Source organism: Arachis ipaensis, chromosome B05 (assembly GCF_000816755.2).
Source record: "Arachis ipaensis cultivar K30076 chromosome B05, Araip1.1, whole genome shotgun sequence".
NCBI classification, from domain to species: domain Eukaryota; kingdom Viridiplantae; phylum Streptophyta; class Magnoliopsida; order Fabales; family Fabaceae; genus Arachis; species Arachis ipaensis.
Window position 1 is genome coordinate 89,716,620 of NC_029789.2, and position 16,068 is coordinate 89,732,687.

General features: G+C 38.4%; 1 long non-coding RNA gene across 1 annotated transcript; it reads right to left on the bottom strand.

Moving 5' to 3' along the window:
• On the bottom strand, nt 13,502-15,738 carry LOC110272207. The gene is made up of 3 exons (XR_002363206.1): nt 15,315-15,738; nt 14,261-14,486; nt 13,502-14,176 (listed from the first exon to the last, which is right to left on the bottom strand). It is a non-coding gene; the product is annotated as an uncharacterized LOC110272207 (long non-coding RNA).

The window sequence follows — 16,068 nt, forward strand, 5'->3', positions numbered from 1 at the left end:
ATCTGAAAGAAGATGAATATCCGGAGATCCAAGAGCAGATTCGAAATAGGAACTGGGAAATCCTAGCTAATCCTGAAACAAAAGTGGGAAGGAATATGGTTCAGGAGTTCTACACTAATCTGTGGCAAACAGACAGGCAGAGAATATCTGGAACTGCCCTCTATGACTATCGGACTTTGGTCAGAGGAAAGATTGTTTACATCCACCCTGACAAAATCAGGGAGATCTTTAAGCTACCTCAGCTGAAAGATGACCCAGACTCCTTCAATAGGAGAATGATGAGAACAAATAAGGGCCTGGATAATATTCTAGAGGATATATGCATCTCTGGAGCCAGGTGGACCACCAGCAGCAAGGGCGTCCCAAATCAACTCAAGAGAGAAGATCTCAAACCAGTCGCCAGAGGATCGCTGGACTTCATTGGGCGTTCTATATTTCCCACTAGCAACCGTTCTGAAGTCACCGTTAAAAGAGCAGTGATGATCCATTACATTATGTTGGGAAAAGAAGTGGAATTTTATCAACTAATTTCATGTGAATTTTACATAATTGCAAACAAGAACTCCAAAGATGCCAGGTTGGCTTATCCAAGCTTAATCTCTATGCTCTGCAAAGATGCTGGAGTAAGGATGGGAATAACGGAGTATATCTCAGTGGAGCAACCAATCACTAAAACCACAATGGAAAAACAAGTGCAGGATGACCCCATCAAGAGAAGAGCACAGGAATTTCTCCCGGAAATTCCTCAATTTGAATATTGGGAACATCTTGAAGCATCTGTTACTAAGTTGCAAGAAGCTATGGACCAAATAAAAGAAGAACAGCAAAATCAAAACAGCATGCTCTGCAAATTGCTCAGAGAACAAGAAGAGCAAGGGCGTGAACTGAAGGAATTAAAGCATCAGAAACTATCTCCTGAAGGGCCAAGCACTCCACAGACTAAAGAGGCATCCACTTTCCAACTTCAAGGTTGTTGAGTTCTAATCTTAGCCTTAACTCTGTGATAATTGTTCTTATTTGAGTTTTACCTTAGAAGTTATATATAAATAGTAGTAATTAGTATCTATATTTTGATTTTATCTCCAATTAAGCTATAATTTATTTTTCTCATCATTATTAAACATGAATAAAATAGCAGATTTTCTTTAGAATAAGGAGGCAATTTTTTTTCGAGTTTTTAATAAGAAAAATTCTGATTATTTACATGTGGTGGCAATACTTTTTGTCTTCTGAATGAATGCTTGAACAGTGCATATGTCTTTTGAATTTGATGTTTATGAATGTTAAATATGTTGGCTCTTGAAAGAATGATGAAAAAGGAGAAATGTTATTTGATAATCTGAAAAATCATAAAAATGATTCTTGAAGCATGAAAAAGCAGTGAATACAAAAGCTTGCAGAAAAAAAATGGCAAAAAAAAAAGGAAAAGCAAGCAGAAAAAGCCAATAGCCCTTAAAACCAAAAGACAAGGGTAATAAAAAGGATCCAAGGCTTTGAGCATCAGTGGATAGGAGGGCCTAAAGGAATCAAATCTTGGCCTAAGCAGCTAAACCAAGCTGTCCCTAACCATGTGCTTGTGGCGTGAAGGTGTCAAGTGAAAACTTGAGACTGAGCGGTTGAAGTCGAGGTCCAAAGCAAAAAGAAGAGTGTGCTTAAGAACCCTGGACACCTCTAATTGGGGACTTTAGCAAAGCTGAGTCACAATCTGAAAAGGTTCACCCAATTATGTGTCTGTGGCATTTATGTTTCCGGTGGTAATACTGGAAAACAAAGGGTTTAGGGCCACGGCCAAGACTCATAAAGTAGTTGTGTTCAAGAATCAACATACTGAACTAGGAGAATCAATAACACTATCTGAATTCTAAGTTCCTATAGATGCCAATCATTCTGAGCTTCAATGGATAAAGTGAGATGCCAAAACTGTTCGGAAGCAAAAAGCTACTGGTCCCGCTCATCTAATTAGAATATGAGCTTCACTCAAAAACTCTGAGATATTATTGCTTCTTGACTTATTTGTATTCTATTTTATTTATCTAGTTGCTCAGGGACAAGCAACAGTTTAAGTTTGGTGTTGTGATGAGCGGATGCTTTATACGCTTTTTGGGGTTAATTTCATGTAGTTTTTAGTATGTTTTAGTTAGTTTTTAGTATATTTTCATTAGTTTTTATGCAAAATTCATATTTCTAGACTTTAGTATGAGTTTGTGTGTTTTTTCTATAATTTCAGGTATTTTCTGGCTGAAATTGAGGGAGCTGAGCAAAAATCTGATTCAGGCTAAAAAAGGACTGCTGATTTTGTTGGATTTTGACCTCTCTGCACTCGGAATGGATTTTCTGAAGCTACAGAAGTCCAATTGACGCGCTTCCAATTGTGTTGGAAAGTAGACATTCAGGGATTTCCAGCAATATATAATAGTCCATACTTTGCTCAAGGATAGATGACGTAAAATGGCGTTCAATGCCAGTTCCATGTTGCAGTTTGGCGTTCAGCGCCAGAAACAGGTTACAAATGGGAGTTGAACGCTAGAAACAGGTTACAACCTGGCGTTTAACTCCAGAAACAGCCTAGGCACGTGAGAAGCTTAAGTCCCAGCCCCAGCACACACCAAGTGGGCCCCAGAAGTGGATTTCTGCACCATCTATCATAGTTTATTCATTATTTGTAAACCTAGGTTACTAGTTGAGTATTTAAACAACTTTTAGAGATTTATTTTGGACCTTATGACATTTTTAGATCTGAACTTTGTACTCTTTGACGGCATGAGTCTCTAAACCCCATTGTTGGGGGTGAGGAGCTCTGCTGTGTCTCGATGAATTAATGCAATTACTTCTGTTTTCCATTCAAACATGCTTGTTTCTATCTAAGATGTTCATTCGCACTTCAATATGATGGATGTGATGATCCGTGACACTCATCACCATCCTCAATCTATGAATGCGTGCCTAACAACCACCTTCGTTCTACATCCGATTGAATGAGTATCTCTTGGATTCCTTAATCAGAATCTTCGTGGTATAAGCTAGAATCCATTGGCAGCATTCTTGAGAATCCGGAAAGTCTAAACCTTGTCTGTGGTATTTCGAGTAGGATTCAGGGATTGAATGACTGTGACGGGCTTCAAACTCACAAGGGTTGGGCGTAGTGACAGACACAAAAGGACCAATGGATCCTCTTCCAGCATGAGTGAGAACCAACAGATGATTAGTCGTGCGGTGACAGCGCACCTGGACCATTTTCACTGAGAGGATGGATGGTAGCCATTGACAACGGTGATCCACCAACATACAGCTTGCCATAGGAGGAACCTTGCGTGCGTGAAGAGGAGTACAAGAGAAAAGCTGAGATTCAGAAGACAAAGCATTTCCAAAACTCCAACATATTCTCCATTACTGCAGAACAAGTATTTATTTCATGCTCTTTTATTTTTCGCAATTCGAACTGATAAATATAATTGTTATCCTGACTAAGAATTACAAAATAACCATAGATTGCTTCAAGCCAACAATCTCCGTGGGATTCGACCCCTTACTCACGTAAGGTATTACTTGGACGACCCAGTGCACTTGCTGGTTAGTTGTGCGAATTTGTGAGAAATAGTAATATTGACATCGACATATACAAATTCGTGCACCAGATTGGCATCTATGGGAACTCAGAATCCAGATAGTGTTATTGATTCTCCTAGTTAAGTATGTTGATTCTTGAACACAGCTACTTTATGAGTCTTGGCCGTGGCCCTAAGCACTTTGTTTTCCAGTATTACCACCGGATACATAAATGCCACAGACACATAACTGGGTGAACCTTTTCAGATTGTGACTTAGCTTTGCTAGAGTCCCCAATTAGAGGTGTCCAGGGTTCTTAAGCACACTCTTCTTTTTGCTTTGGACCTCGACTTTAACCGTTCAGTCTCAAGTTTTCACTTGACACCTTCATGCCACAAGCACATGGTTAGGGACAGCTTGGTTTAGCCACTTAGGCCAGGATTTTATTCCTGTGGGCCCTCCTATCCACTGATGCTCAAAGCCTTGGATCCTTTTTATCACCCTTGCCTTTTGGTTTAAAGGGATATTGGCTTTTTCTGCTTGCTTTTCTTTTTCTTTCTTTTTTCTTTTCTCTCTTTTTTTTTCTTTTTTTTTCTTTTCGCCTCTCTTTTTTTTCTGCAAGCTTTTCACTGCTTTTTCTTGCTTCAAGAATCAATTTTATGATTTTTCAGATCATCAGATAACATTTCTCCTTTTCCCATCATTCTTTCAAGAGCCAACAATTTTAACATTCATAAACAATCAAATTAAAAAATATGCACTGTTCAAGCATTCATTCAGAAGAACAATAGTATTGCCACCACATCAAAATAATTAAATTGTTTTAAAATTTGAAATTTATGCACTTCTTTTTCTTTTTCAATTAAAAACATTTTTCATTTAAGAAAGGTGATGGATTCATTTTCATAGCTTTAAGGCATAGACACTTTGACACTAATGATCATGTAATAAAGACACAAACATAAATAAACATAAAGCACAATTTTCGAAAAATAGAAAATAAAGAACAAGGAAATTAAAGAACGGGTCCACCTTAGTGATGGCGGCTTGTTCTTCCTCTTGAAGATCTTATGGAGTGCTTGAGCTCCTCAATGTCTCTTCCTTGCCTTTGTTGTTCCTCTCTCATGGTTCTTTGGTCTTCTCTAATTTCATGGAGGAGGATGGAATGCTCTTGGTGCTCCACCCTTAGTTGTCCCATATTGGAACTTAATTCTCCTAGGGAGGTGTTGATTTGCTCCCAATAGTTTTGTGGAGGAAAATGCATCCCTTGAGGCATCTTAGGGATTTCATGAGGAGTTTCCTCATGCTCTTGTCCATGAGTGGGATCTCTTGTTTGCTCCATCTTTTTCTTAGTGATGGGCTTGTCCTCATTAATGAGGATGTCTTCCTCTATGTCAATTCCAACTGAATTACAGAGGTGACAAATGAGGTGAGGGAAGGCTAACCTTGCCATAGTAGAGGACTTGTCTGCCACCTTGTAGAGTTCTTGGGATATAACCTCATGAACTTCTACTTTCTCTCTTAATCATGATGCTATGAATCATGATAGCCCGGTCTATAGTAACTTCAGACCGGTTGCTAGTAGGAATGATTGAGCGTTGGATGAACTCCAACCATCCCTTAGCCACGGGCTTGAGGTCATGCCTTCTTAGTTGAACCGGCTTTCCTCTTGAATCACTCTTCCATTGAGCGCCCTCTTCACAGATGTCCATGAGGACTTGGTCCAACCTTTGATCAAAGTTGATCCTTCTAGTGTATGGGTGTGCATCTCCTTGCATCATGGGCAAGTTGAACGCCAACCTTACATTTTCCGAACTGAAATCTAAGTATTTCCCTCGGACCATTGTAAGCCAATTCTTAGGATCCGGGTTCACACTTTGATCATGGTTCTTGGTGATCCATGCATTGGCATAGAACTCTTGAACCATTAAGATTTTGACTTGTTGAATGGGGTTGGTGAGAACTTCCCAACCTCTTCTTCGGATCTCATGTCGGATATCCAGATATTCGCCCTTTTTGAGCTTAAAAGGGACCTCGGGGATCACCTTCTTCTTGGCCACAACTTCATAGTAGTGGTCTTGATGCACCCTTGAGAGGAATCTCTCCATCTCTCATGACTCGGAGGTGGAAGCTTTTGCCTTCCCTTTCCTCTTTCTAGAGGTTTCTCCGGCCTTTGGTGCCATAAATGGTTATGGAAAAACAAAAAAGCTTTAGCTTTTACCACACCAAACTTAGAAGGTTGCTCGTCTTCGAGCAAAAGAAGAAAGAAGAGAGTAGAAGAAGAAGAAATAGAGGAGATGGAGGGGGCTTTGTGTTTCGGCCAAGGGGGATGGGTAGTGTTTAGGTTGTGTGAAAATGAAGGAGCGAAGATGGGTTTATATAGAACTGGAGAGGGGGGTGTGGTTCGGCCATTATAGGTGGGTTTGGGTGGGAAAGTGGTTTAAATTTGAATGGTGAGGTAGGTGGGGTTTTATGAAGGATGGATGTGAGTGGTAAAGAGAATGGTGGGATTTGATAGGTGAGGGGTTTTTGGGGAAGAGGTATTGAGGTGATTGGTGAATGGGTGAAGAAGAGAGAGAGAGGTTGGTGCACGAAATTGTGATGTCCAGGCTCGAACAATCCCTGGTAATGGCTCCAAAGCTTGGTGCTTTGATCTGAATTCATAATAGTCACAACTTCGATACAACTAACCAGCAAGTGCACTGGGTCGTCCAAGTAATATCTTACGTGAGTAAGGGTCGAATCCCACGGAGATTGTTGGTATGAAGCAAGCTATGGTCACCTTGTAAATCTCAGTCAGGCGGATATAAAATAATCATGGAGTTTTTGAATATTATATAATAAAATAGGGATAGAGATACAGGTGGGGTAGGTGGGAATCTTGTGGGGTCCACGGATCCTGAGGTGTCAAGGATTTCTTATTCCTGCACCATGTGGCGTGCAAAACGCCCCTTGCTACCAATCCTGGCATTAAACGCCAGGCTGCTGCCCATTTCTGGCGTTTAACGCCAGCTTCTTGCCCATTCCTGGCGTTAAACGCCAGTCTGGTGCCCATTTCTGGCGTTTAAACGCCAGTAAGTTTCTCCTCCAGGGTGTTCTATTTTTCATTCTGTTTTTCCTTCTGTTTTTGCTTTTTCATGTTCAGAGCAGTGTTGGAACCTCCCAACACCAAACTTAAAGTTTGAATGTGGGGGTTCAACACCAAACTTAAAGTTTGGTTGTGGCCTCCCAACACCAAACTTAGAGTTTGACTGTGGGGGCTCTGTTTGACTCTGTATTGAGAGAAGCTCTTCATGCTTCCTCTCCATGGTAATAGAGGGATATCTTTGAGCTTTAAACACAAGGGAGTCTCCATTCACTTGAATGATCAATTCTCCTCTGTCAACATCAATAACAGCTTTTGCTGTGGCTAGGAAGGGTCTGCCAAGGATGATGGATTCATCCATACACTTCCCAGTCTCTAGGATTATGAAGTCAGCAGGGATGTAGTGGCCTTCAACCTTTACCAAGACATCCTCTACAAGTCCATAAGCCTATTTCTTTGAATTGTCTGCCATCTCCAGTGAGATTCTTTGCAGCTTGTACCTCAATTATCCCTAGCTTCTCCATTACAGAGAGAGGCATGAGGTTTATACTTGACCCTAGGTCACACAGAACCTTCTAAAGGGTCATGGTGCCTATGGTACAAGGGATTGAGAATTTTCCAGGGTCTTGTCTCTTCAGAGGTAATTTCTGCCTAGTCAAGTCATCCAGTTCTTTGATGAGCAATGGAGGTTCATCCTCCCAAGTCTCATTACCAAATAACTTGGCATTTAGCTTCATGATTGCTCCAAGGTACTTAGCAACTTGCTCTTCAATAGAATCTCTATGGTCTCAATGTGAGCCTCAGATTCCCATGGTTCCTCATTAGGGAACACCTTGGAGGTCAGTAGACGTCCATTGAGGTCTTCCTCAATGGAGATCACTGCCTCTTCTTCCTCTCCAGTTTCGGCCATGTGAGACGTGTTTATGGCCTTGCATTCTCTCTTTGGATTCTTTCTGTATTGCTTGGGAGAGTACTAGGAGAGAGTTCAGTAATTTTCTTACTCAGCTAACCCACTTGTGCCTCTAAATTTCTAATGGAGGACCTTGTTTCAGTCATGAAACTTTGAGTGGTTTTGATTAGATCAGAGACAATGGTTGCTAAGTCAGAGTGGCTTTGCTTAGAATTCTCTGTCTGTTGCTGAGAAGGTGATGGAAAAGGCTTGCTATTGCTAAACCTGTTTCTTCCACCATTATTGTTGTTGAAACCTTGTTGAGGTCTCTGTTGATCCTTCCATGAGAGATTTGGATGATTTCTCCATGGAGGGTTATAGGTGTTTCCATAGGGTTCTCCCATGTAATTCACCTCTTCCATTGCTGGGTTCTCAGGATCATAAGCTTCTTCTTCAGAGGAAGCTTCCTTAGTACTACCTGTTGCTGCTTGCATTCCAGACAGACTCTGAGAAATCATATTGACTTGTTGGGTAAATATTTTATTCTGAGCCAATATAGCATTCAGAGTATCAATCTCAAGAACTCCTTTCTTCTGAGCTATCCCATTATTCACAGGATTCCTTTCAGAAGTGTACATAAATTGGTTATTTGCAACCATTTCAATGAGTTCCTGAGCTTCTGCAGGCGTCTTCTTCAGATGAAGAGATCCTCCAGCAGAGCTATCCAATGACATCTTAGATAGTTCAGACAGACCATCATAGAAAATACCTATGATGCTCCATTAAGAAAGCATGTCAGAAGGACATCTTCTGATCAATTGCTTGTATCTTTCCCAAGCTTCATAGAGGGATTCACCTTCCTTCTGTCTGAAGGTTTGGACATCCACTCTAAGCTTGCTCAATTTTTGAGGTGGAAAGAACTTTGCCAAGAAGGCATTAACTAGCTTTTTCCAAGAGTTCAGGCTCTCTTTAGGTTGTGAATCCAACCATGTCCTAGCTCTGTCTCTTATAGCAAAAGGAAAAAGCATAAGTCTGTAGACTTCAGGGTCAACCCCGTTGGTCTTGACAGTGTTACAAATTTACAAGAATTCAGCTAAGAACTGATGAGGATCTTCCAATGGAAGTCCATGAAACTTGCAATTCTGTTGCATTAGAGAAACTAATTGAGGCTTAAGCTCAAAGTTGTTTGTTCCAATGGCAGGGATTGAGATGCTTCTCCCATAGAAGTCGGGAGTAGGTGCAGTAAAGTCACCAAGCACCTTCCTTGCATTGTTGGCATTGTTGTTTTCGGCTGCCATGGTTTCTTCTTCCTTGAAAAGCTCTGTTAGGCCCTCTAAAGAGAGATGTTATTTAGCTTCTCTTAGCTTTCTCTTCAAGGTCCTTTCAGGTTCAGGATCAGCTTGAACAAGTATGCCTTTATCTTTGCTTCTGCTCATATGAAAGAGAAGAGAACAAGAAAGTAGGAAATCCTCTATGTCACAGTATAGAGATTTCTTGAGGTGTCAGAGGAAAAGAAGAATAGAAGGAGGAGGTAGATGGAAGAGAATTCGAACATATAAAGAAGGAGGGAGTTCGAATTGTACCTTGAGGAGGAGTATTAGTCCTTTAAATTGAAGGATGTGAGGAGAAGGGAAGAATTTTCGAAAATTAAAGTAAAATATTTTGAAATAATTAAAAGAAATTTTGAAAATTTGATTGATGATTTTCGAAAACTCAAATTGGGAAAGAAATGAAGTGATTTTTGAAAAGACCTTGAAATTAGAAATTAAGAAGATATGATTGAGAGTTAATTTTGAAAAATATGTGATTGAAAAGATATGATTGAGAAGATATGATTGAAAATCAATTTAGAAAAAGAAAGTTTTTAAAATTAAAGTTGATTACCTGACTAACAAGAAATTAAAAGATATGATTCTTAAAATTTAAAATTTGATCCTTTCTTAATAGGCAAGTAACAACTAGAAAATTTTGAAGTAAATCATTAATTATAACAAGAATTTTCGAAAATTAAAAAAAATGGAAAGAAATTGATTTTGAAGAGATATGATTGAAAAGATATGATTTGAAAAAGATTTGATTTTGAAAAATTATGAAGAGTTGAAAAAAAATCTAAATTAAAAACAAAATCTTCCCTCTAGTGTCCTTCTGGCGTTAAACGCCCAGAATGGCATCCATTCTGGCGTTTAACGCCCAAAATCCTACCTTTTTGGGTGTTAAACGCCCAGCCAGGTACCATGGCTGGCGTTTAAACGCCAGTTTTCCTTCTTCACTGGGCGTTTTGAACGCCCAGCTTTTTCTGTTTGATTCCTCTGCTGAATGTTCTGAATCTTCAATTCTCTGTATTATTAGCTTGAAAAAACACAATTTTGAAAATATTTTTGAATTTTTTTAATGATGAGAAATAACAAAAAATGCAACTAAGATCAAATGAACAATGCATGCAAGACACCAAACTTAGAAATTTTGTATTAGAGGTTTTAACAAATTGAGAATGCATAAGAAAAACAACAAAACACACAAAATAGGAGAATTTAAAGATCAGAGCACTGAAATCATCAAGAACAACTTGAAGATCAATGAAGAACAATATGAATAAATTCGAAAAATGCAAGAAGAAGAAAGTCATGCAATTGACACCAAACTTAAAAATTGATACTAGACTCAAACAAGAAACATAAAATATTTTTAATTTTTATGGTTTTATAAATTTTTTTGTGATTTTCAAAACTTATATGGAAAAGAAAATAAAGAGAATCAAAACTTTTAATAAGAATTCCAGGAATCATGCAATGTTAATGCGAAATTGTGATCATCAACAATGGTGCCAAAGGACTTGGAGCTCTCAAACGTGAATCACACTTTGTCACAATTCCGCACAACTAACCAGCAAGTGCACTGGGTCGTCCAAGTAATAAACCTTACGTGAGTAAGGGTCGATCCCACGGAGATTGTCGGCTTGAAGCAAGCTATGGTCACCTTGTAAATCTCAGTCAGGCTAATTCAGATGGTGATGGAGAATTGATAATTAAAAGATAAATAAAACATAAAATAAAGATAGAGATACTTATGTAATTCCTTGGTTGGAATTTCAGATAAGCGTATGAAGATGCTTTGTTCCTCCTAAACCTCTGCTTTCCTATTGTCTTCTTCCAATCATTCATACTCCTTTCCATGGCAAGCTTTATGTTGGGCATCACCGTTATCAATGGCTACTTCCCGTCCTCTCAGTGAAAACGTTCCAAATGCGCTGTCACCGCACGGCTAATCATCTGTTGGTTCTCGATCATGCTGGAATAGAATCCATTGATCCTTTTGCGTCTGTCACACGCCCAACAATCGCGAGTTTGAAGCTCGTCACAGTCATCCCTTCCCAGATTCTACTCAGAATACCACAGACAAGGTTTAAACGTTCCGGATCTCAGGAATGGCCGCCAATAATTCTAGCCTATACCACAAAGGTTCCAATCTTAGATTAGAAACCCAAGAGATACGCATTCAAGCCATTGCTAGTAGAACAGAGGTGGTTGTCAGGAACATGTTCATAGGTGAGAATGATGATGAGTGTCACAGATCATCACATTCATCAAGTTGAAGAACGAATGAATATCTTGGAGAAGAAATAAACTTGAGTTGAATAGAAAAACAATAGTACTTTGTATTAATTCATGAAGAACAGCAGAGCTCCACACCTTAATCTATGGTGTGTAAAAACTCCACCGTTGAAAATACAAAAGTGATAATGGTGTAAGCATGGCCGAATGGCCAGCCTCCAAGGTCTAGGGACTAAACGTCCAAAGATGAAAATACAATAGTAAAAGGTCCTATTTATAGAGAACTAGTAGTCTAGGGTTTACAGAAATCAGTAATTAATGCAGAAATCTTCTTCCGGGCCCACTTGGTGTGTGCTTGGGCTGAGCATTGAAGCTTCCATGTGTAGAGACTTTTCTTGGAGTTAAACGCCAGCTTTTATGCCAGTTTGGGCGTTTAACTCCAGCTTTTGTGCCAGTTTTGGAGTTAAACGCCAGGATTCTTGAGCTGACTTGGAACGCCTATTTGGGCCACTAAATCTCGGGCAAAGTATGGACTATTATATATTGCTAGAAAGCCCAGAATGTCTACTTTTCAACGCAATTGAGAGTGCGCCAATTGGGCTTCTGTAGCTCCAGAAAATTCACTTTGAGTGCAGGGAGGTCAGAATCCAACAGCATCTGCAGTCCTTTTTCAGCCTCTGAATCAGATTTTTGCTCAGGTCCCTCAATTTCAGCCAGAAAATACCTGAAATCACAGAAAAATACACAAACTCATAGTAAATTCCAGAATTGTGATTTTTATTTAAAAACTAATAAAAACATAATAAAAACTCACTAAAATATACTAAAAACATACTAAAAACAATGCCAAAAAGCGTATAAATTATCCGCTCATCAATAACCAAAATTAAATAACAATTATAATAAAATGAGAAAACAATATATTCAATATAAATAAAAAAATTGTTAATAATGTTAACAAATTAAATAAATCAGTTATAACCCTTATTGAAATGAGCTTGAGGTGATTAGGCGGGCTTGAAGATGTTGGTGGTGAATTGTGGGGAGATAGGAAGGAAGGTAGAGGAGAAACTAGACACTGCCACACGAGTTAGACGCGTTCTTCATCTTAGTCATGTGGGCTTCGTGAGTGTTAATAGTTTGCTGGAAGCTAGTGACTTTCCCTCGATGTCGGGTAATCTCTTGCTGTTGCTTCCAGTGAATCCGCCTCCATGCATCACGATGTGTATGATAGCATGCCTTTAGCTTAACATACCATAGCTTCTACTTTGGTCTGTTGGTCTATTTGCTGGGTAAGATCCATGTTGAGCAAATTGATCTGTTGTTTCAAGTCTGTCCTTCACCCTGATGTTGCTATTGATGTGCCGTGTGCCATACACTCTACCATGCTTGTGCTTGCCCACCATCTATGTCCACACCTCTTCCTCCAAAATGGGAGGCAAGTTTGTTGCCTTTGTAGAGACCTCGGCGGGATGTTTGTGTGTAAATTTTATTAAATATAAAATTTAATAATAATCAACACGTAAATAACATGTTTGTAAATTAAAATTTTAATCAACTAAACTCATACTAGTACCATCAGAGGGACGATTGACCCATGATGGGTAAGAATTTATGCCGGTCTAAAATTTCTCAATAAAAAGAATCACTTCATTGTAAGCATAGTCTAGATCAACAATGGATTCTCCATCAAAGTTTAATTTGGTTATCACAAGTTCAACCCAATAAAAATAACCGAGAGTATTGCTCCTGAGTCGTTCTCCTTAGGAATTACAATCGAGTGCATAATTATTGGTTATGAGTATACGGGGGTGGGTTGATGATAAGACAAGAAATTAAATGGAAAGAAATTTAAATGACGATAAAATAAATTAAACAATTAAAGATAACAACTACTAAAGAGACATTCATGGCAAGGATTGAGAATCAAGGTTTTCTATCCTAGTCATTAATCATAACACAATAATTAAAAAGAATTAAGCCTATTACGTTATCTTCGCATCGGAAGAAAGTCAAATATGCCTAGTTAACCTCAATCCATAAGTAATGTCAATGGAAACAAGATTAACTAACAACTCTAGATCACCAACATAAGTTGGGTGTTAATGAATCAAGATTACCTCCTAATTTCTCTTTCCAAGCTAAGAATACTCAAATCTACTCTAAAACTAATCCAAACATTTTATCAAACACTTGGTATGCATAAAAATAAAAATATGGTAAATTAACAAGAAATAATAAAATCTAAAATTACCAAATGCAAGAAGGTAACAATAATAACTCAATCAAACAATAAGAAACATAAAACCTCAAATTGTATTAAAGGAAATTGAAATTAACAATAGTGTTCATAAACTAAAAAGTGGCATAAAAGAGAAATTAACAATGTAAACTAAGAGAACAAAGATGTAAGAATAAGAAATTACAAGAAAAACTAAATCAAGACAAGATTAAAACCTAAATCTACCATAATTCTAGAGAGAACAGGGAGCTTCTCTCTTTAGAAAACTACCCTAAAACATGTTTCTAACTTATACTTATTGCTCCCCCTGGTTCCTTCTTGAATTTGGCCTCAAATACTTCAGAATTGAGTTGGATTTGGACCTCAATGAGCTCAGAAATCGCCCCCAGCGTGTTTCTTTAAGTTGGTCACGTGCTGCTTGTCACGCATACGCGTGGGTCATGCATACGCGTCGCTGGACGAAAACTCTAATCACGCATACGCAAAACTGGGCAGATTTTCAAAACTTCATTTCTTCATGAATTTTCCACTTTTACATGCTTTTTCTTTATTCCTTCAACCCAATCTTTGCCTTCTAAACTTGAAATCACTTCATCAAACACATCAAGGCATCGAATGGAATTAAAGTGAATTAAATTTAGCAAATTAAGAGCTCAAATAGCATGTTTTTAATCTTGAGCAAAATTCATGAGAAATTCACAAAACCATGCTATTTCATTGAATAAAGGTGAAATAAGTTGATAAAATCGACTAAATTCAACACAAGATAAACCCTATCAACCCACTTCCTACGATCCGCTTTCTCGTGTATGGACTTGCTTAAAAAGCTCGCTCCTACTAAGTGGGTGGCCAGATTCGTTCTCCTAAAGTGACAATAGTCTATGTAAGTGAATTTAATTTAAGGATTAACTGTAAATTAAAGGCAAGAATGATCAAATTAACCTTACCATTTTCATTGACGTAGTAGCATATCTAATGGAGCTGCTAGTGTGCAATAATCCACTAGTGGCCTGACCTTGGCCCTTGTGCGGTTGTTATCCTCTGTGGCTTAGTACTCCTTCAACAGAGCAAGAATTTCCAAAGGAATCCAATCTATCAGACTCTCTTGCGATGGATGTCGGAGAACATGTCCCAGAAGCACTTGGCTACCCCAATATGCCAAGCATTGTACTTCTTGAAGTTGTGAAAAATACATGAGAACAGAGGTTGAATTGCACTTTTAATACATTTATCGAAAAATGAACTTAAAAGTTTCCTCAAGTTTATGACTTGTTTGCAATGAAAACATATGTCGATTAACTCAAATTGCAAGCTTATTTGAAGTTCATTGAAAAGCTGATTCTGAGATGTAAATATTTAAAAGATATCTTCTGAGGTCTATTATACTAACTTCAAATAGACATTTAAAATAGTTTCTGAAAAATCTCATATCCTCTAAATAGAAAGTTTGCTTTTGAACTCTTAAATGTAGTCAGGTTGCTCATCTTATCTTCTAAGGTTGTTTCTGATTTAATTTTGACTTACTCAATTTCATATGGTATCTAGTTTGCTTTTAATACTTAAGAAAAATTTCTTAGTTGATTGACACTCTTGAACAACTTTAGTTGGTACAATAATAAAATTATTAATGATATTTAGAATTGTTAATCATAAAAATTAGTTTTAGGATATCGTGAAACTAACACATTTACTACTCTTGACCGTGTTAAAACCAGAAATATTGCTGATAAAAATAATGAAATTATTAATAAAGTTACCTCAAGAAGGTTTTAAGTTAGTAAACATTGTAAACTTATAGTCTTTATGAACCACTTAACCTAAATAAGTCCCTCCAAAAGTTTTGCACACAATCAGGAGCCGTACTAAACTTTAGGATAAACCACCTATGCGGTTGACACGAGGATGATACCAATTATTTAATCAATGATAATAAAAGATATTTAAAAAGTAAACAGATTGTGTTGGATATATAACAGTATAAAAGTGAAAAATAAATCATACCAGTTATTGCCATCAAAACGCAACTCCTATTTGGTATTGCTGGTGTCATAGGCCACAGGCTGATCATCAAGCTTGGATGGAGATGAGTCTACTTGAGGTTAAGACTAATGACACTGAGAAACAGGCTGAGGATGTAAGCGGGAACCTAGGGTCAAGATCATGGTGATGGGTGACAAAACATGTAAAAGGGCTATTGTAACATCCCTTGAAATAGGGAAAAAAACCACGTGGTTAGCAGTGGCAGTAACGGTTGGTAGTGCCATGGGTGTAGGAGGATGAGGAAGAAGAAGATGAGTAGTAGTAGCTGAGAGCTGTGACGGTGCACCTAGATTGAGCTACTGACCTGTATTTTTCTTGGGCTACCTCTACGACCAGTAGAAGCCATACCACAAGCCTGTCCATCACCCCACCCTCTCTCTTTTTCTTGGGCCATTGTATGTAGCACATATTTAGATGAAAAAGTATAGGTAGATGTTACGGATCCGGTCCACGGATTCCATAACCCAGGATAGTCCCCGAATTCGGCTACCTGGGCCCGACCCACCAAATCGGCCTATTAGAGTTCCTAACCAACTTTCGAATTGAAACGGCTCCCTTATCTTACTCAAATAAGATATGATAAGATAACTATCATCACCTATAAATAGAGGACTCAGGTCCCTCCAGGTAGGGATTCATTCCTCACATCTTATACCTCTCAGATCCATTCTGACTTGAGCGTCGGAGTGTCTTTGCAGGTACCTCCCCCATCGCT